This window comes from Oryctolagus cuniculus, chromosome 3, assembly GCF_051225735.1.
Source record: "Oryctolagus cuniculus isolate XC-2025 breed Fujian yellow rabbit chromosome 3, ASM5122573v1, whole genome shotgun sequence".
Classification (NCBI taxonomy): domain Eukaryota; kingdom Metazoa; phylum Chordata; class Mammalia; order Lagomorpha; family Leporidae; genus Oryctolagus; species Oryctolagus cuniculus.
The window spans coordinates 110,178,405-110,199,747 of record NC_142869.1 but is presented as its reverse complement, the minus strand read 5'-3'; the positions used below and the strand labels follow the sequence as shown (position 1 = coordinate 110,199,747).

Below are 21,343 nucleotides of genomic sequence, written 5' to 3'. Positions count from 1 at the left end.
GATCCATGATCACCAAAGGTTAGCAAGCACACGCATCACCTGCAAGGCTTGTTAAACCACCAATTGTTAGATCCCACCAGAGTTGCTGATCTGGTACATAGGGGATAGACCTTTTAATCAGCTCCCAGGTGATGTTGATTCTAACGTAGATGTTATCGCTCTTGGGCCAACTTTAAAAACCACTGCACTGGAAAGGCCTCCAAAATTTTGCTTATGCAAAGAAAAGCCTAATATTCTATACATGTAGATTAATTGCAAATAATTGTCCACACATTTATACATCTACTTGCCCAGCTGTCTATTTGGTCAAAAACAATTACTACCAGTGTGTTTACAGGTAGTGACCAGTTTGGTTACAAGTGGGAAAAATGAATCATTGATACGATATATTGGTATGACAATTTTCTTTCACTCAATTTCTGCGACAATGTAAAACTAGGAAAAGCGAATTACATCAAAGAAAGTATCTGGAAATTAATAATGTCTGGCAGAAGGGAAGAACTCGGCAAACAGCTACATGCGTCACTGAAAGGCAATCCATATATCATAAATCTCCTATTCACACCTCAAGTTTATCTTACCGCTTGCGAGCATTTTCCCTATTTAAGCATTTTGGACTTTTCCTTATTCTCTTGCTTAAGATGACAGTAATGGTTGAATGAAGATAATGCAGAATAAGGGGTGTGGTAGATTTATGAGAAGGACAGGAGGATTACATACAAACTATACAAAGGTTTCTTAACAGGATGAGAGCCCTTGTCTATACTCTTGAGGAATGGTGGTTTTTCTACCTAGTCCTTGTTGAATGATTTAGTGGAGTTAAACTTGTGATTATAAAATAAATTTAAAGTACGTCGCTGTAAAAATTAAAAAGAAAAGCAAAGGAAAGAGAAAGGAGGGTGGGAGCAAGGGAGGGTAGAGTGGGAAGAATCATTATGCTCTTAAAACTGCATATGAGTTACATGAAAGGTGTTCCCTTTATCTAATTATATTAAACCAAACACACCAGAGTTGAGCTCTCCCAAGAGCCAGCAGGATCTCAAGGCACATTTTTCTCCTGTATCGCCTCACTCCTTGGCATATGGTTGGAACAGGCCACAGGAAGCAGCAAAATAAATGGAAAGAACCAGCACGATTGCTTGGAGAATATGGCTGAGAGATAAGATATCTTCACTGCCCAGGCCCAAATCACCTCTGCAATATTCTAATGCTCTGTGGATACACATCATCCACTCACCTCTAGCCTTTTTTTTTTTTTTTTTTTTTTTTCCTCCTAGAAGACCACAGCTTTGGACTGAGCTGAATTCAGTATAAGTGTCTGTCCTAGCCATGGTCTGGCATCAGCAGTTTCAATTTGCCCAAGGAATCTCCCAGAAACTTCTCTGGGAGGAGGCACAAAGTCACCCTCGTGATGATGAGATAGTCTCCACTCCACGTAGAAATCTTGATGACTTCCAGCTTCAGCTTCTAAAACTGCCTACCCTCACACATATCCTTTGACCCCAGAAGGTTTCCAAGCTACAAAAAATGTTTGAAATAAAGACTTTAAGAAGGCTGGGCTGCAGGAAACTCCACTTACCTCTCCCTGTACAAACCAGGCTTACTGTGCCAACAGATGCATTCCACCTCCAGGGACGGCTCAAAGCAGAGATACACCCTCATTTGAGAGGACAGAAAGTCTGAACAGCATTTAGGTTTCTCTGAGGTAAAACTGACTCACTCAGATTTTTTTTTAAATATTTACTTGTAATTACACAAAAAATATTTTAAAGGATCTTTTTCTCAGAAGTAGGAAAGTCTGTTTTACAGCTGGCTGACTCAGACGGAACAGCCAGAAAAGCTACTGGAAAATTCCAGGCTCTCTCTAGCTTCCGTGGCTGTGCTGCGGGAAGAGGTGCTTCTAAAACCAAGATGGACAATACTGCACGAGAAGCTGCCAGAACTTCTAATAAAGTCTTCACTTGGGTATCACACAGGTGACCTGAATTTAGCCAATAAAGAGCCTGCTGCAGAGTCACAGCGGAGCCTCAGTTGCAATTAATAAGAAAAAACAAGACATATATAAGTACTTTAAAAAGTTGGTGGAAAATGCTTATGAAAAACCTGTATGATTTAAAAATGTTTTGCACCAAAGCAAATTTTTTTTAATTCCATATTCTAGGAACTTTTTGAAGTACTGGCATATGTCAAGCACTCTTTAAATATTTTATTTTAAAGGCAGAGAGATATTGATCTCCCATCTGGTTCACTCCCCAAATTCTCCAACAGCCAGGGCAGGATAAAGCTAAACCAGGAGCCCCAGGACTCAACACAAGTGCCGCATGTGGTGGAAATCACTCACCTGCTGCTACCCAGGGTGTACATTAGCAGGAAGCTGGAATGCACACTCAAACCTAGGCACTCTGATATGGGATGTGGGCATCCCAAGTAGCAGCTTAACTGCTCCGCCAAATGCTCACCCCAAGTCAAGCACTTTTAAGATTTCTTTAACTATTCACTGGGTGGATACTTGGATTAGTGGTTAAGACACTGGTTAAAACACCTGTATCCCAGCCTCCCATACTGGAGTGCTTAGGTTCAAGTTCCAGTTCCAGTTCCAGCTCCTGACTCCAGCTTTCTGATAATGCAGGCCCTGGAAAGTAGCAGGAATGGTTCAAGCAGTGGGTCCCTACGACCTAAATGGGAGCCCTGGATTGAGTACCGGGCTTCTAACTTTGGCCTTGGTTCAGGTTCATTGTAGGATCTGGGGAGCAAACCAGTGAATGGAAGCTCTCTAGCTACCCCTCAAATAAATAAGTTGAAAAAGCCACTAAGAAAATTCAGCTGAGCAGCCTTAATATGCAGTGCTAAGAACTCCTGAATATGATGGTGACAAAAACAAAGGCACCTTCCATCACTGTCATAGTTCACCTTTACAGCTACCTGGGAGTGACAGACACACCGTTATTTTACAAATGCAGAACTACGGCTTGAACATATAATCCACTTTAAAGCCACTGTAATCCATAAGCTGTACTTTGGAAATTTATATTTGTTAAATAAAAGTTAAAAAAAAAACATAATCCATTTCATCAACCAAACACAGCTGGTATGGGAGAGAGCTGGAGAAATTCTAACCAGGACTTTGTGTGCTCTTGCCTTTTGGGAGGGATGCATCTGAGTATGCTTATGAAGACAGCATTGATATACCCCCCGCAGTGTCAATATTAGGCTGATAATAAGATACTTCTCTAACAGAAACCAGTCTTCCTTCTGAGTATAGGGCCTTCAAGATGATGCTTCCTGAGGGATTTTATTTTATTTTATTTTTCAGTTTCCCCATCAGGCTTTTTTATTATTTAATGAGCATAAATTTCCAAAGTACAGCTTATGGATTACAATAGCTTCCCCCCCCCATAACTTCCCTCCCACCCACAACGCTCCCCTCTCCCCTTCCCTGAGGGATTTTCATATACTATAACTTACTTCTGTTACTTCAACCCTAGCCTCCCTTAAGCATTGCATTCCTTTTTCTTTCTTCCTTTCTTTTTATTTATTTATTTTTTAATTTATTTGATAGATAGAGTTAGATAGTGAGAGAGACAGAGAGAAAGTCTTCCCTCCATTGGTTCACCCCCCAAATGGCCACCACAGCCAGAGCTATGCTGATCCGAAGCCAAGAGCCAGGTGCTTCTTCCTGTCTCCTATGCGGGTGCAGGGGCCCAAGCACTTGGGCCATCCTCCACTGCCTTCATGGGCCACAGCAGAGGGCTGGACTGGAAGAGGAGCAACCGGGACTAGAACCCAATGCCCATATGGGATGCTGGCGCCGCAGGCGGAGGATTAACCAAGTGAGCCACGTTGCCAGCCCCATGATTTAAGATTCTTGATTGAGTTGCCTTTCAGAACATGTGAATATGCCAACTTATTGACTTGAAAGACATAAGTAACAGCATTCTGTTATTAAAGTGGGTATGCAGAATTGGGGTTACGTCCATGGAGGAAGTGGGAATTAAGAACATAAAATTGTTCTTAATTCCTTAAAAGTAAGCAGCTTTTGAGGCCTCTGATTGCAGATGAAGTTAAAGATCACAGCTTACTACTGCCCATTGGCTCTACCAGTCTGTCTAGATCATAGCAAGCTATCAATAGTTCACTATGTGTTGGGGAATTTTGTGTTGGAAAAATTGTGGAGAGATGAGGAGGGGAGATGAGAGATGAGTAAAGAGGCTTTTCTGGGTTGAACAAGTAAACATCATCTTCCCTGTGATTCTCAGCCTACAGCTTTGGCATTTGTTAGAGCTACCATCACATATTTCTGTTTGGCTTCCTTTCATCTTAAAAATGCCCCCAAAAAACTTTCACTTTTGCTTGATTTAATCAATAAAATACTGCTGATGCCATGTGCAACAATTGATAAAGGTGAAACAATCCCAAAGGGACATCACTACAGACCCAGTCTGGATCCTTCTCTTCACCAATACAATTAATAAATGGGTAAAGTCATGCTGCTCTCTAACTTGGTCTGGGCAGGAAGACCTTTTTATAGACGGATTTCTCAATACTTATGGCACAGGAACAGCAATAACTCAGGTGCCCTTGAATGAAAAATAACAAAGCCAGCACAGAGCTTGTCAGTCAATTGGGGACAATGAGAACAGGTGCCCTGAAGTACAAGATCTCAGTTCTACCTTCTCTCAGAGACCTAATCCACCTGTTCATTGGAAATACTTTACAGGTGCCTGGAATTACGGTTATTAGTAGGAAGAAACCCATCATTCCATGCCCCATCTTCACTGCTGTCTGTCCCCCTTCTGATAACCTCTGATCCATGCCATCACCCACAACAGGAGATGTAATGACGACTGATCAACTCATCCTTCTCTTCTGTCTGGAGTCAACAGGACCCTAGATATACAAGGCAAATACTCCAAAGTGTCAGCATTGCCTGAGAACTTCTTTGACATGCAGTCTGAAGTCCCACCTCAGACCCACTGAATCAGAATCTAAACCAGAACCTGCTTCCAACAAATTCCCAGTTGATGCTGTTGCTGCTGCTGCTAGTACAGGAATTACATTCTGAGTAGAAAAGGTTTAAAAAACTCCCTGGTTTCCTAACCCTATTGATCATCAAGTTCACTGGAGAAATTCTTAAAACCACCTGCTTCTGACCACGACTTAAAGCCATCTTTATCAGAATCTCCACAAACAGAACTTGGGTATTTACCAGGCCACCCAGGTGATTCTTGAGGATAAGCAAAAAAGGAAAACACTGGGAATCCAACTTTTGAGTTCCAGGCCTTGCTTTCAGCTGCCGACTCTTACCCGACCTGAATTTGTTGCTTAACAGATGGAAACACATTACTTCTCCCACTGGGGTTACTTCTTGTTTCCTTTTTCGCCTTCCCTAAGGCTTTCAAACAAATGCTATGTCCTCAGCATCTGGAACTGTTTTTCACCTTTTCACTGAATTGTTAGGTAAGAAAAGACCTCAGAAGGGTTGAAAGCCCAATTCTAGACAAAGGTATTTGGCAATACTGCTTAGTATTTTCTGTGTTTTAAAGACAAATATGTAGATATTTGGTCCTGATTGTGCTTCAGGTTACAGTCCTAATATGTACAAATTGGTTTGAGTAAATGGGTATTTTTCCTTTGAGGATTCACAAAATATAAGAACAGTACTAGTAATGGATCAAGTAGGAAGTAGCATTTGCTAAGGTTTTCTACAGTTTTAAAACTGGCAAATATATTTAGTAAACTTACCTAAAATTTTTAGTCTTAAATTTTTAGTACTTAAATACTTTTCCTTCCTTTGCCCTATATTTGTCTTAAGTCAACATGGATTTTAACAGCTGAAGTACTCCCCCTTTGAGAACCAAAAGTAAACACACAGACCAACTCTCCTCATTGGGGTGCGGTAAGACATTGCTGTCATATCATATGGGGGGGCAGTGATAACTGGCAACTAGTGGGTAGAAGCCAATGAGGCTGCTAAACATTTTATAGATTCAGGCCAACCCCCAACAATAATTATCCATCCCCAAATCATGCCCATGTTGAGAAACTGATGTAGAACAAATACTGTGCACATCCTTGGAGCTCAGTGATTAGTAATCTGCCCTCCACCTATAATCACCTGGTCTAAGGTTATCCAGTTAGAAATACCGAGATATGAAGCAAAGATCCCCCAAAGCTGTATTCTTTTCATGCCAACGTGCTACCTCCCACTGGCCAGAATACTCTAGTAATCTTTTCATGATGATCCAAAGGGAGTGCTGCAAATTTCAACTTCTATTCTCAGTCTCCAAATTCTCTGGATATTCACTGTCATTATACCAGTGTCAAGTGGAGAATAGTGGGATGACACTTGGGTGAGTGGAGGAAGTATAATATACAGAGGCTAGACACGAATGAAGATTGTCCTCTATCTGGTTTTAAACAGAACTACTGAGCTCTGTGACAATCAAGACAGCTAAAACATCATGTAAAATACCTAAAACTGAACTGCACATGCTGAACTGGAAGTAGGTTGAAAATGGTCAACAATTTCTGACTTGCCTTGCAACCAGATACACTCCTGGAGTCTCCGTAGCCTGGACAGTCCTTGACATACCTTGACAACCAAAGTGTTGTGTACTTAAGGACACTAAATAATAAATATATAATAGAAACATGGGGGGAAGTATCAAACTGTGAACTCCACTATTACGTGTTGGTAACACAAAGTAAAAGCCACTAACCCACTCAGTGATGTCTATAGATCCATCTTCAAGTGAAAAATCATATATAAGTATTATTTGAAGGGTAGACTAGATGCAGAAGTTCTTGTTTAATTTAAAATGAACTTGCATTTCAACCTCAGATGAGCAGTTCTGAAATATTAAATGCTGGAAAAGTTTGTGGAAAGAAAAATGTGCACACAATTCTCACAATATGAGAATTTTCTTCTCGTAGGTGGCCCATAATCTTAGGACAAATAATTAAATATATCCTTTATGTGGAAATAACCTGTAGTTACTCTGAACCTCCTGTTATAAAGAAACAGAGAGACAATAAAAATGAAATCATTTTGAATTTCTTATAACTTTTCCTTTGCTTACATCAGCTGTTCATTTTTCTCTATTAAGCTTTCAGAATTTTCCACCAAGTACCTGAAGAAGCATTAGAAGAAGGAACGTTTGATCTGTTCCATCCAGGTTTGGTTCTGCCTTGCTTCCTCTCCTCATTGGTTACCCTTATCTCACACTTCATAGACCTGTTAGGAGACAGGGGCCATCCAGGAGACAGCCACGGGGACAGCAGAAGGAAGGAAGGCCTAGGGAATGTTTTTAAAAAGAGGAGAGAGTACCAAGTACCTCATAGATTTCCAGTTGATCTAGACATACACAAAGGACCTCTAGGTAGAATTTACCTACCAGAGCAATCATCAGTCTTCATAATGAACAGCCACGTGCTGGGATGGGCTTTTGGCACAGTAGTCAAAATGCTGCTTGGGACTCCTGCATCCCATATCAGAGTGTCTGGGTTGAGTCCCAGTTCCACTTCCAATTCTGGTTTCCTGCCCATGCACACCTAGAAGGCACCAGCTTATGGTTCAGGAAACTGGGTGTCTGCCATCTGTGTGGGAGATGTAAATTAAGTCCCTGACTCCTGGGCATTTGGAGACTGAAGAGTGAATGGAAACTCTTTCCCTATCTCTGTTGGTGCCTCTTTGCTTTCAAATATCAAAAAAAAAAAAAAAAAAAAAAAAAAAAAAAAACTTAAAAATGAACAGCCAAGTGTTAAAAATTCAAATACCTTGGAATAAATTTAACAAAGGATGTCAAAGATATCTACAATGAGAATTTAAAAATATTAAAGAAATAAGTAGAAGAAACACAAAAAATGGAAAAGATCTTCTATGTTCATGGATTGGAAGAATCAATATCATCAAAATGTCCATTCACCCGAAAGCAATTTACAGATTCAATGTGATACCAATCAAAATACCAAAGACATTCTTCTCAGATCTGGAAAAAATGATGCTGAAATTCATATGGAGAAACAGGAGACCTCGAATAGCTAAAGCAATCTTATACAACAAAAACAAAACCGGAGGCATCACAATAACAGATTTCAAGACATACTACAAGGCAGTTATAATCAAAACAGCCTGGTAGTGGCACAAAAATACATGGATAGCCCAATGGAACAGGATAGAAACATCAGGAATCAATCCAAACATTTACAACCAACTTACATTTGACCAAAGAGTTAAAACCAATCCCTGGAGATTGAAGCAAGGACAGTCTCTTCAACAAATGGTGCTGGGAAAACTGGAATTTTACATGCAGAAGTATGAAGCAAGACCCCTACCTTACACCTTACATAAAAATCCACTCAACATGGATTAAAGATCTAAATCTATGACCCAACACCATCAAATTATTAGAGAACATTGGGGAAACCCTGCAAGACATTGGCACAGGCAAAGAGTTATTGAAAAAGACCTCAAAGGCACAGGTATTCAAAGCCAGAATTAACAAATGGGATTACAACTAATTGAGAAGTTTCTGTATGGAAAAAGAACACTCAGGAAAGCGAAGAGGCAACTGACAGCATGGGAGAAATTATTTGCAAACTATGTAATTGATAAAGGATTAATAATCAAATCTACAAAGAGATCAAGAAACTCCACAACAACAAAACAAACAACCCTGTTAAGAGGTGGGCCAAGAACTTTAACAGGCATTTTTCAAAAGAGGAAATACAAATGGCCAACAGACACATGAAAAAATATTCAGGATCACTAGCCATCAGGGAAAGGCAAATCAAAACCACAATGAGGTTTCACCTCACCCCAGCTGGAATGGCTTTCATACACAAATCAACAGACAACAAATGCTGGCAGGGATGTGAGGAAAAGGGTACCCTAATTCAATGTTGGTGGGAATGTAAACTAGTAAAGCCACTATGGAAGACAGTATGGAGATACCTCAAAAATCTGAACATAGACCTACAATATGACCCAGCCATTCCACTCCCAGGAATGGGATTTACCCAGGGGAAATGAAATCAGTAAATGAAAGGGTTATCTGTAGCTCCATGTTTATTGCAGCTCAATATACAATAGCTTAGACATGGAATCAACCTAAATACCCATCAACCAAAGACTGAATAAAGAAATATGTACACTATGGGATACTACACAGAGGTAAAAAAAAAAAAAAAATGAAATCCAGTCATTTGAAACAAAATGGAAAACATCATACTTCGTAAAATAAGCCAGTCCCAAAGGGACAAATACCATATGTTCTCCTTGATCTGTGAGAACTATTAGAGCACCTAAAAGGAAATCTGTAGAAGTGCCTGACTTGTGGAGAGAAACATATAAAATACCCAATGGCAGGAATAAGCAACCTGTACAAACGAGTAAGATTAAGCTTTAGGAGATTACATATAAAATTTGGATTCATGGGGGAATTGTGGTTTGGTTTTTCTTTCCTCTTTTTCCTTTATTTTTTTAAAGATTTATTTTATTTATTTGAAAGAGTTACAGAGAGAGGTAGAGACACAGAGAGAGGTCTTCCAGTCGCTGGTTCATTCCTCAGATGGCTGCAACGTCTGGAGCTATGCCGATCCTAAGCCAGAAGCCAGGAACTTCTTCTGGGTTTCCTACCTGGGCGCAGGGGCCCAAGGATTTGGGCCATCTTCCACTGCTATCCCAGGCTATAGCAGAGAGCTGGATGGGAAGAGGAGGAGCTGGGACTAGAACCGGCGCCCATATGGGATGCCAGTGCTTCAGGCCAGGGCTTTAACCTGCTGCACCTCAGCATTGGTCCCGGAGGAACAGTTTCATTTTCTTTATTTTTTCTTTTTTTTCCTTCATACTATTTGTTGACTCTTTACTTAACATAGAGTTAATCATGTGTATAAAGTCAACTGAAAATAGATTTTTGGAGCTGGCACTGTGGCACAGTGGGTTAATCCTCCACCTGTGGCACTGGCTTCCCATATGAGCACTGGCTCTAGTCCCAGCTGCTCCAGTTCCAATCCAGCTCACTGCTGTGGCCTGGGAAAGCAGTGGAAGATGGCCCAAGTCCTTGGGCCCCTGCACCTGCAGGAGAGGCCCAGAAGAAGCTCCTGGATCCCAGCTTCAGATCAGCCCAGCTCCTGCCATTGCAGTCATTTGGGGAGTGAACCAGTAAACGGAAGATCTCTTTCTCTCTGTCTCTATCTCTCACTGTCTGTAACTCTACCTGTTAAATAAATAAATAAAAACTTAAACAAAAAGAAAATAGATCTCAGTAAAAAATAAAAGTGTGAATAAGAGAGGGAGGAGGAAGTTTGTAATTGTAAAGTTGTATAGTTCTGCATACATTCCTATGGACATAACTTCTGAGGGTACAATTTAAAAACTTGTCATGGGACTCCAAATCCCATTAAGCTTGGTGCTGAAAATGCCATCTTAAGTGTTAAAATGAACATATAGACAGGATTAAGTGTTAAAGAGATCATGTAAATAGAATTGAGTGCTTGGTAATAGTAATCCATAGAATTAAAAAGGAGAGAATGTTCCAACATGGGAAGCAGACCACACAGTAAACTCATAGAATGACAATCACTTTAAATAACACTTTGACCTAAGAATCAGCCCTAATGCTTCCTGGTTCAGCTAAAAAACCTGTGAGAGCATTGTAGGCATGGAAAGCCAAAACATTGTGGCAAAAAGTGTTCTATAGGAAGGATCTCTGTGAATGAGACCCCAGTGGAAAGAAGTGGCCATCAAAGAAGGATGTACTTTTCTCTAAGAGGAGAGAACTTTCACTTTGCTTATGGCCTTGTCCAAATACTGACAGAATTTGTGGACTCAAAAGGCTTCCATAGCCTAGGCAGCTTATGTCAAGAGCCTCAGGTGGTCACTTACGTCATATATATGAGTGCTGATTGTTAAATTAACAACAGGAGCCAATGTGCACTAACTTCCCATGCAAGACCTCTGTCCTAAATGAGTTGTAGTATGAGAGTTAACAATAAAACTATTTTTCAAACAGTTTGTGTGTGTGTGTGTGCAAATTGTTGAAATCTTTACTTAGTGTAGAGTTGATCTTCTTTGTACACAGTTAATTGAAAATAAATCTTAATGGAGAATGGGATTGGCAAGGGGAGAGGGAGGAAAAGGAGGGGTAAGAGTATGGGTGGGAGGGCGGGTATGGTGGGAAGAATAACTATATTCCTAAAGTTGTACGTATGAAATTTGTATTCCTTAAAAAGTAAATAAATAGATAAATAGAAAATAGATTTAAAAAGAAGAGAAAAAATAATAAATCTGACAAAAGGGGAAGGACTGAGAGAAGGGCAGGGTATTTGGCAACAGGATGGCAAGATAGACTGAAGAAATGAACAAAACCCTGGAACTGTCAAAAATTCAGTTAGACGTGAAGGGAGAACACCTGCATGATGGCACACCAATGATTAACTTACTGATCCATTTACTCACTTAATCTAATGTTGAGACAGATAGTGTGTATTCTGTAACTCCCGAACTCTGCAGTACATGGGAAGCCCTAAAGACAAAGGACCCCCACATACTGTCCTCCCAATGTGAAACAAACAAACAAGCAAATGGTCAGCACAGCCTTTTCTAGCTTCATGATGTCACCAGCGGGGTCTTTTGAAAATAGGGTTCTGAAATATTCTTCCGGTTTGTGGGTTTGACAAAGGCCTTAGGAATTTAAGTTCCTCAGGAGGGCAGCATTGTGGCATTGCTGGTTATGATGCTGCCTGAGACAGTTCAAGTCCTGGCTCCTCCACTTGTGTTGCAGCTTTCTACTAATGCACCTGGGACAAGCAGTGGGAGATGACCAAAGTGCTTGGGCCCCTGTCACTTATGTGGGAGACCTGGGTGAAGCTCCTGGACCCTGGCTTCAGCTTGGTGTAGCACTGGCCATTGTGGCCATATGGGGAGGAAACTGGTAAATAGAAGATCTCTCCTTATCCTTCTTTCCCTGTAACTCTTTCAAATAAATAAATAAATAAATCATGTTTGGAAAAAAAAAAAAAAAAAAAAGCTCCTCAGAACCCCCTGAGCAGCCTTGTTCCTGAGAGCTCAGGGCTAAAACACTATGAGAATTAGAGAGAATGTAATACACAGGCTTGGTTTCCCACATTTGGGAGCAGAAAAGGGAAAGAAAAGCATATTTTTTTTAATTTTTATTTAATGAATGCACTTTTACATAGATACAACTTTAGGAATATAGTGGTTCTTTCCCCCATATCCCTCCCCTCCCCCAGCTCCCATCACACCTCCCACTTCCTCTCCCATCTCCTTCTTCATTATGGTTCATTTTCAGTATGACTTTATATACAGAGGACCAACTCTATGCTAATCACAGATTTCAACAATTTGCACCCACGCCCACACACAACATACAGAGTACCGTTTAGGGAGAGAATTTGCGGTCCATTCTCATATTACAATTCAATAGGGACAGAGGTCCTACATGGGAAGCAAGTGCACCGTGACTACTGTTGTTCTTTTAACAATTAACACTTTTTTTTTATGATGTCAGTGATCATCCGAGGCTCTTGCCATGGGCTGCCAAGGCTACGGAAGCCTTTTGTGACCACAGACTTGATTGGTATTTGGACACGGCCATAAGCAAAGTTGATGTTTTCTTCTCCCTTCAGAGAAGAGTGTCTCCTTCTTTGATGATGCAGAAAAGCATATTTTTTTCTTTTACTAAATGTATCAACAATTAAATTTTTAAAATAACCTACAATTTGTTGCCTTTAAAACAAAATGTTGTGGCAATCATATAAGCAAATCTCTATTAACAAAAAGAACTAGTTTTTCAGCCTCTTAATTATAACTTTATTTGTTGTATAACTTTCTCTATCATACAGGATCAGTACTAGCTAAAAATCATTGAGGACTCACTATGTCAAACATACATATATGATTATTAACTCATTTGACACATACACAGGCATACACACACACACATACAGTGGGACATGCACTACTATTATTTTATGAACAAAGGAACACTGTAGATGAATATGTATGCACAAGTTATGTATAAGTAAAACATTTTTTTTTAAACTTTTATTTAATGCATATAAATTTCCAAAGTACGACCCATGGATTACAATGGCTTCCCCCCCATACCGTCCCTCCCACCCACAACCCTCCCCCCTCCCACCCCCTCTCCCCCTCCACTCACATCAAGATTCATAAGTAAAACATCCCAACTATCCTTGACTGCTACAAACATTTTTATAATCTAATTAATATTCTTCTATTGTGCCAATTAAGACCTATCAGTTCTTCAGCTGAATATAAATATTTGTACTCCTCCTTTTTTGGCTGGCAGTATATGGTTGTTAAAACCACCTTTGAGGAAAGGGTAAAAGATGAACAGCAAGTGCTTGATGAATTCATCTGAAGTTTTACATGATTAAGTGGCATCGTCTATGACTTACTCAGCAACTTTGAGCAAATAAAACATATCTAAATCTGTCAATTAGCATTTCTGTCTTCTCTCCTGACACAGCTTAATGGCATCTGCAAAATGCAATTTCTAATCTGGAGCTCTTTGACATTTTCTGTTTTGTCCTGTGTCTCTCTTGTGGCTCCCGTGATGACTGACAGCAGCAGCAGTGTGTTCTACTCCATGGTGGCAAATGCATCGCCTGCTGCTAGGAGGAAAGCCATTACTCTGCCCTCACTGAATCTTGGGGACTACAGAAGTGCCGTTTTCCCACTTAGGTGTATAAACAGTCAACCCAGTATCTGATTTAAGTGGCTGCACCTTTGGGACAGCAGCTAGACTGCAGGATGACGTCACCTGAGGAGCCCATTAGAGGCACTTCTCAGTGACTCTGACTCCTCAGTGGAGGGAGCACATCACAGTCCCACACACAAAGTCACAAGCAGTGACCAGGAAGATGACGTGTTGACTTTCCCCCTCTGATCCATTGGTTTGCGAACAGCAGCCTTTGTATCGTGGGCTGTTCCTGGAATAGGTTTCCAGGGTGGAAGTGTATGCTATTCATGCAACTGTCAGGAATTCTGCTTCCTCCTCTCCCACGCAGCTATATTTAACCTACAGGGGGACCCTGTGAGTCTAACACCAACATCTCTAAATGATCCAGACAGGAGATTCCAGGTGATAAAGAAAATTGTGTTCTCAGAGAAACTTCAGTCACCTTGGAGCTGGCATCTAATGTGGACATCTTCATTGTTCTTAAGCTTCAGTGTCGAGTGGCCTGACGAAAATGTGCTCAATATGACATGTCCTCATGAGTTATTTTCTTTAATGCACCTTTGCTTCATTGTGCTAAGGAGATTGCCTTATTAACAAATCAAACACCAAGAAATAACCTCTTCTAAATAAATATGACAAGCCTTCAGTACCCCATGCACTGAATTAACCAGAGTCAGTCTGAACATCCCATTTTTTAGAAGAAAAATCCAATGTTGAGACTGCATGATTGTTTTAGCTTAAACAACACATTTTAGTGCTTTTCCTGGAGTCACTTGTAGCAATGGCCCAGGTTCTTATACAGAGAATAGCTTTTTTTTTTTTTTTTAAAGATTTATTTATTTATTTATTTGAAAGAGTTGGGCTGGCGCCGCAGCTCACTAGGCTAATCCTCCACCTTCCGGCGCCGGCACACCGGGTTCTAGTCCCGGTCGGGGCACCGGATTCCAGGCCAGCTCTCTGCTGTGGCCAGGGAGTGCAGTAGAGGATGGCCCAAGTGCTTGGGCCCTGCACCTCATGGGAGACCAGGATAAGCACCTGGCTCCTGCCTTCGGATCAGCGTGGTGCCCCGGCTGTGGCGGCCATTGAATGGTGAACCAACGGCAAAAGGAAGACCTTTCTCTCTGTATATCTCTCTCACTGTCCACTCTGCCTGTCAAAAAAAAAAAAAAAAAAAAAGAAAAAGAAAAAAAAGAAAGAGTTACACAGAGAGAGAAGGAGAAGCAGAGAGAGAGAGATCTTCCATCCACTGGTTCACTCTCCAATTGGCTGCAACAGCCAGAGCTGCACCGATCTGAACCCAGGAACTAGGAGCTGCTTGCGGGTCTCCCACACAGGTGCAGGGGCCCAAGGACTTGGGCCATTTTCCACTGCTTTTCCAGACCATAGCAGAGAGCTGGATCAGAAGTGGAGCAGCCGGGTTTCGAACTGGCACCCATATGGGTTGCTGGCACTGCAACTGGACGTCTTTATCTGCTATGCCACAGTGCCAGCCCCGAGAATGGCTTTTTAGACTTCTGATCCTGAAGCTATAATCATTCAGTCATCATATAAACATACTATTGTTGGCATGCTCATGCTTAAGGTCGGAACATTTTAAAAATTTTTTTCTATGATAATTAAAGAATTATGGATTTTTGGGCTAATGATGAAGAAGCAAGAACTTTATATGTACCCATACACCCTTGACCTCCAATATTCTGTTGTATAAACTGTAAGTGCTTCCTTTACCCTGCTATTTTTTCCATTATTTGTGTCAAGGGGAGCTATTAAGCATTCACTCGTTTCCCAGATGGATGACCTGAGGTGGGAGATTAATGGATCGTTCAGAGTGAGCCGGCCCATCCACACCCAATGCATGCACCTCATGAGTGAATCTATCTCTGTAGGAGAGTACCACTTGATACCACTTCTCCCCAAGCTTCTCTTTTGAGGTTGCTAAAAACAGAACTTCTATTACACAGCAGTGGGATTCCTTGCTAGGTCTATTTGAAATAATTATGAACCTAAAATTCACCATTGGTTCTCTGAATGTTCCTTTCATGTTCCCTGGCAGAATGAACACAAAATCACTACAGTCTTTTCAGAGTTTGTTCAAAACTTGCAATTTCTATTTCTCTGACTAGCAGCTAAAGGAGTTTCATAAGCAATAGGAAGTTAATTCATTTCAGAGCTGCTCCCAGCGGGGGGGGGGGGGGGGAATCTGAGGATCAGAATTCTTAGGTCCTTTGCCATTCTTTTCTTTAGATAAGTCCTGAGATCCTGGAGTTTGAAGAAGTCATTGCTCAGTATATTCTACACTGGAAGAGCAAAACCCATGAAGTCACTCAGGGTTGAATCTGGGGCCCAGTGTGGGACCTTGAATCCATAACTAATAAGCATTAATGCTCCTTCTTTCCTCCCATGACTAGGATAAAGCATGGCATTGATAAATTCAACAAATAGACTATATATGTGATGTCCCAGAAAAATACTCACAGGTATACACTAGTATACCTGCTATTCACATTAGCCACATTCTGCCACTCCGGCCACAACCACTGAATTACCAGTAGAGTCAGGAGTGCTGGCAGTCCAGTACCTTCCCATTTTACAACACTTTCTATAATCATACTCAAGTAAGTCCTTAGAGTCAATCAGACAGCATTGCTAAATACCATGCTATAGTACTGTGCTGTCAGGGAAAACTTCTACAATCTCCTTTGTCTCAATTTTTATACTGTGTTTTTTTGGTCCCTATACAGTGAGTGACTACATTGGTGCTGCACAAAACTGGGAGTGATTAAGATACAAGGAAAGACCTTGCAATCTCCCAGGCTCCCAGGCACACAGACCTGTGTATATATAAATCTAGCACAGCGCAGTGTGATAATGCTATTGTAGGCACAGTTTGCTATCAGAAGGAGAGGCAGATGAGGAAGGTTAGTTACCAATTTTTTGAGAGATGTTTTATTTCAGTAATTACTCAAGGGCACTTCAAAAAAGTTTGGAATTAAAGACAAGCTTATTGCAGAGACAAATAATGTTGAAATCCATGCTTAGTTCTTTTCATAATATGTATTTTATCTTAACTTTTTGGAGACCTGTCATACATGTGGAAGCGGATGCTACCCTCCTTGTCTTCAAAGTCTGATTCTGAAACTGACTGGTTGTTTAAACTTGGCCAAATCCCTCAGCCACCTTGTGCCTCAGTTTTCTCATTTGTCAAATAGGACTAATAAAGATGACAATTCCTAATTCATAGAGGTTTTAGGAAGGTGATGTAAATTAATTATACTTGAGAAACTGGCACTATACAATTTTAGCCTTTCTCTTAAAAATGGACTTGGTCAAAATATTTGTCATGAAGGGCACGCCATAGGACAGGTGCCATCCTGGGCACCTTTAGGTTCACATTTTATATAACTGTGTTTTATTTAAGCAATTAGATATTACTATTTCTGTTTTGTAAACAATTGATCATGAGAGGTAACTACTTTGTTTGACCTCCCTTAGCTGGCAAGGGGTAAAGTGGAGATTCCAGTTCAGGACTATTCTGATCCTAAGTTCATGCTTCTCCCATCACTGCACACTACCTTTTTCTATTTCTTTTTTTTTTTTTTTTTTTTTTTTTGACAGGCAGAGTGGACAGTGAGAGAGAGAGACAGAGAGAAAGGTCTTCCTTTTGCCGTTGGTTCACCCTCCAATGGCCGCCGCGGCCGGCGCGCTGCGGCCGGCGCACCGCGCTGATCCGATGGCAGGAGCCAGGAGCCAGGTGCTTTTCCTGGTCTCCCATGGGGTGCAGGGCCCAAGCACCTGGGCCATCCTCCACTGCACTCCCTGGCCACAGCAGAGGGCTGGCCTGGAAGAGGGGCAACCGGGACAGAATCCGGCGCCCCGACCGGGACTAGAACCCAGTGTGCCAGCGCCGCTAGGCAGAGGATTAGCCTATTGAGCCGCGGCGCCGGCCCCCTTTTTCTATTTCTTAATATTTACACATAAAGATAATTTTTCTTGCATTGAGTGCATAGAAGTTAGCCTTTGTTGTCCAGCTGTTCCCCAATCTTAACTGTCCCTTTCAAGACAGATGCTGTTGGTCTTAAAGGTGGAAGAGCAGTACATGGTAATTCAATATGTGGAGCACCAGATGCCTTGCCAGAAAGTAATTAGCAAAATTCCTGAATGAGGGTGTCCCTCACACTGCTGCAGTATAGAAAACAGTTTACTGATGCTAGATCTTCCCTCTTGGTAGGCAGAATCAAGTCTCTGCTGTAAACTGAAGAGGTATCAGAAGCCAAGCACAAGTCCATTCAGCTGAAGACACTCAGGAACTTCTTTATGAATGGAAGACGTTTGCTGAGCGCTAATTATGTGACATGCACTGGGCTAAGTGTTTTACACAAAATATCTTTCTTCCTTGAGTTTTATATAACCCAATGTTGTATAAGTGTGTCGTCATCTTCATTTTACAGATGTCTAAACCAAGGCACAGAGCAGAGAAGTAACCTGCCCAGCCTTTCATGGTTTCCGTGGAATGTATCAGTAGAGCTGGGCTATGGATACAACTGCAGGCAATCTACTTTCTGAGCTATAATCACTATGGTAAAGCTTCTTCCCCTCTCATTCTCAATTCTTCCTATTTCAACATTAATGGATGCTCTATCTGAGATGAGTATATTTCCCCCCTTTGGTTGGACAAACACATGGAAGTGAAGCCCCAATATTATCATTCATGTTCAGAGAGTGCTAGAATTCAGTTTTGGAGCTGGATATGTCACCAAAAAAAAAAGCAATTACACAAAGCCCTTTAATCCTGTACATGTTTCACTTGTACTGTAAATCTCTTTTATTTTAAATTCTTCTCTTGTTCTATAAAAAATGTGTAAGCTAAGGGACCACTAAAAAGTTAAATAAAAATTTGAGCCTAACGATATATAGTTGGTACACACATATCTTTACTTTTGCATATTCTATGCTGTCATCTAAAAGCCCATTAAAAGCTAAGTTTAAATAATTATTCACTCCTCACATTCTCTTGTAATCAATTGCTTATTATGAAAATCATCATAGTCTTTAAGAATTACTTGGCTAAGTGAAATAATTAAAACTGATATTTTATTTTCTATTTCAGCTCCAAAAATGGGTTTTATATGCTAATCAGAATATGAAAATTGGGGCATAAATTTATAAGCAAAATGAATGAATAGTCAATCTTCACATTTGATACTTTATGCATAATATTCGGTGTTTTTTAAACCATTTTATTCTTTTTCTTAAAGTTCATTTATTTTTGTTTATTTGAAAGAGTGAGAAGGATGGATGGATGGATGGATGGATGGATGGACAGATAGACAGATAGATACATAGATAGATAGATTAGGTAGATATCTCTCCCACCCACTAGTTCACTCTCCAAATGCCAGCAAGAGCCAAAGATGGGCCAGGCTGAAGCCAGGAGCCAGGAACTCAATCCAGGTCTCACAAAGAATAGTAGGGAACCAAGTCCTTGAGTCATCATCTGAGGCCTTCCAAGGTACACATCTGGATTGGAGTCAGAGGTCGGACTTGATCCCAGGTACTCTTGATACGGGATGTGGGTGTCCCATGCAGGGGCTTACTCCACCGTGCAACAAAGCCCACACCATAATTTTGCCCTTGAGAACACACTGTTGATCATTAAGTCCATCAGAACTGAGGTAGGTAGATATTTACTCATTTTACAGAATGTCAAATATCCGATCTTTCAAAAATGAAGAGATATAGAACTTCAGTCAGTACAGAGAGTTGTAAAATCACACCTTCTCTCTGTTAAAATAACATTATTTCTTAGAGCTCTAAGAGTAAAGATAGGTAACATTTACTGGATGTCCTCAGTATGCCTGACATGATCCTCAATAAAATACAAATATGCGTTTTCTCTGTTCCGTAAGGTTATTTGGCAAGGTAGTTGTTGCTATTACTATTCTTATAAATAACAAAATAGATGCATACTAGGATTTTAATTTGTGATCTATAGAATACCTGGCAAGTGGCTGAGTTAGGAGTCAAATTCAATGTGCTGGCTCAAAAGACCATAATTTTTCTTTTCTGTAACTTGACCAAGTGCAAACATTTTAAAGAAACATTTTAATACAAGATTGAACTTCATAGTGATTTCTACCCTTTGGCATGAATGTCTTGGTAATGTTTCAAGTGAAAATGTCCTCATATGGTTTTTACATTGCAGTGAACTGTACAGAGAAATGCATAAAACCATAAGTTGAAGATACATTAGGAGCAAAAGTGCAAGTGATAGTTTCATATTGATTCCTGTAATTCGTGAGTTGCAATACAGAGGAGAGCAGACACAGCAATCTTCATTCCAGATCTGCTAATGAGAATAGGATAGATTTTGAGTACATTCCCAACAACTCTGGCCCTCAAACATATAATTTGCAGAACAAAGAATTGCACTTTTAAGGTTAACTTCTCTTTTGCTAAAGGAATGGCTGTTCAGGTTGATTCCATCTCTGATAAGTGACAGGCAGTAGGGTTCACAGACCTCCATTCCTATGAGTCTCATTGCTCTGGGAGCAGAATAGGCATTCATTCAATACTGTCACCCCAATTTATCCCCATGACCCTAGGTGTGTCTTAGAGTGACAGAGGTAGAATTTTAATAATAAAAGCCTGACAAAATCAGCAGATATTTTACAGTTAGATGCATGATATACAAACAAACTTCCTATGCCATTAGCTAGAACTCAGGCTGCTTCAAACATGCTTTCTGCTCTCTTAAGTAGGTTCATTTTGTCAAAAAAAATGCAACTTTCCAATGTATCAATATGATGGGAAATTCCCATTTTGTACATAGAATATGCAACCCATATTCAGCATACTTAGGTTTTAAAACAGTCTCTGCCATTGTTTAACTATATTGCTTGAAAATCATTTAATCTAAGTTCTGATTGGCTTGAGACTTCTCATGTCCTTGATACTCCAAATTCAGAACAACTTGGTTTAAGAGGTAGGTTTGCAGATAGAATAACTAGTAAATAGACACTTAAATGGCTGTGTGATAGAAGTGGGTTCAAATCATGCTAATACAGAAATAATTTTCCTCACTGTAAACAGTTGAATTTATGCTTCTAATATTCATATGTTCCCACGGTCTTTCAGAATGTGACTATATTTGGAAATAGAATCTTTAAAGAGAAATGTCATGATAACGAAGGGATCTTTTGGGCAAGTCTAATCCAACATGGCTAGTGTCCTTATAGAAGAGGAAATCAGGACACTAACCGAGAGAGGCACCAGACCCGCGAATGCATGAAAGGTTGAGCATGTGAACACATGGCAAGAAGGTAGTCATCTGCAAGCCAAGGAGAAGTTTTAGAAGAAACCAACAAGGCCCATACCTTCAGACTTCCAGCTTCCAGAATTGTGAAAAAACAATATTTTTCTGTTATTTAAGACATTCAATCTGTGCTACTTGTTACAGCAGCCCTAGACAACTAATACACTCACCATACGAATACACTGCCCCTTGCAGAGTGTGGACCATTCTTATAATGGATTTCATGCTGTGGCCCAGAATGCATTGTTTTAAACAACTCTACTTCTGGAACTAGTAACGTATTCTTTAGATTATAAGTCAACAC

At 40.5% G+C, this 21,343-nt stretch overlaps 1 protein-coding gene across 12 annotated transcripts in view; it reads right to left on the bottom strand.

Annotated features, from left to right (window-relative positions):
* Positions 1-21,343, bottom strand: part of NCKAP5 (NCK associated protein 5) — a 1,067,666-nt gene that overhangs the window by 686,096 nt on the left and 360,227 nt on the right. The window contains exon 1 of one of the 12 annotated variants that reach the window (XM_089329315.1): positions 2,342-2,471. The exons of 10 other annotated variants lie outside the window; for them this stretch is intronic. The gene's annotated coding sequence lies outside the window, so the exon portion shown is untranslated. Of the gene's footprint in view, positions 1-1,579; positions 2,031-2,341; positions 2,472-21,343 lie in introns of those variants that run through there. One more of the 12 variants, XM_089329313.1, reaches the window with a different exon arrangement.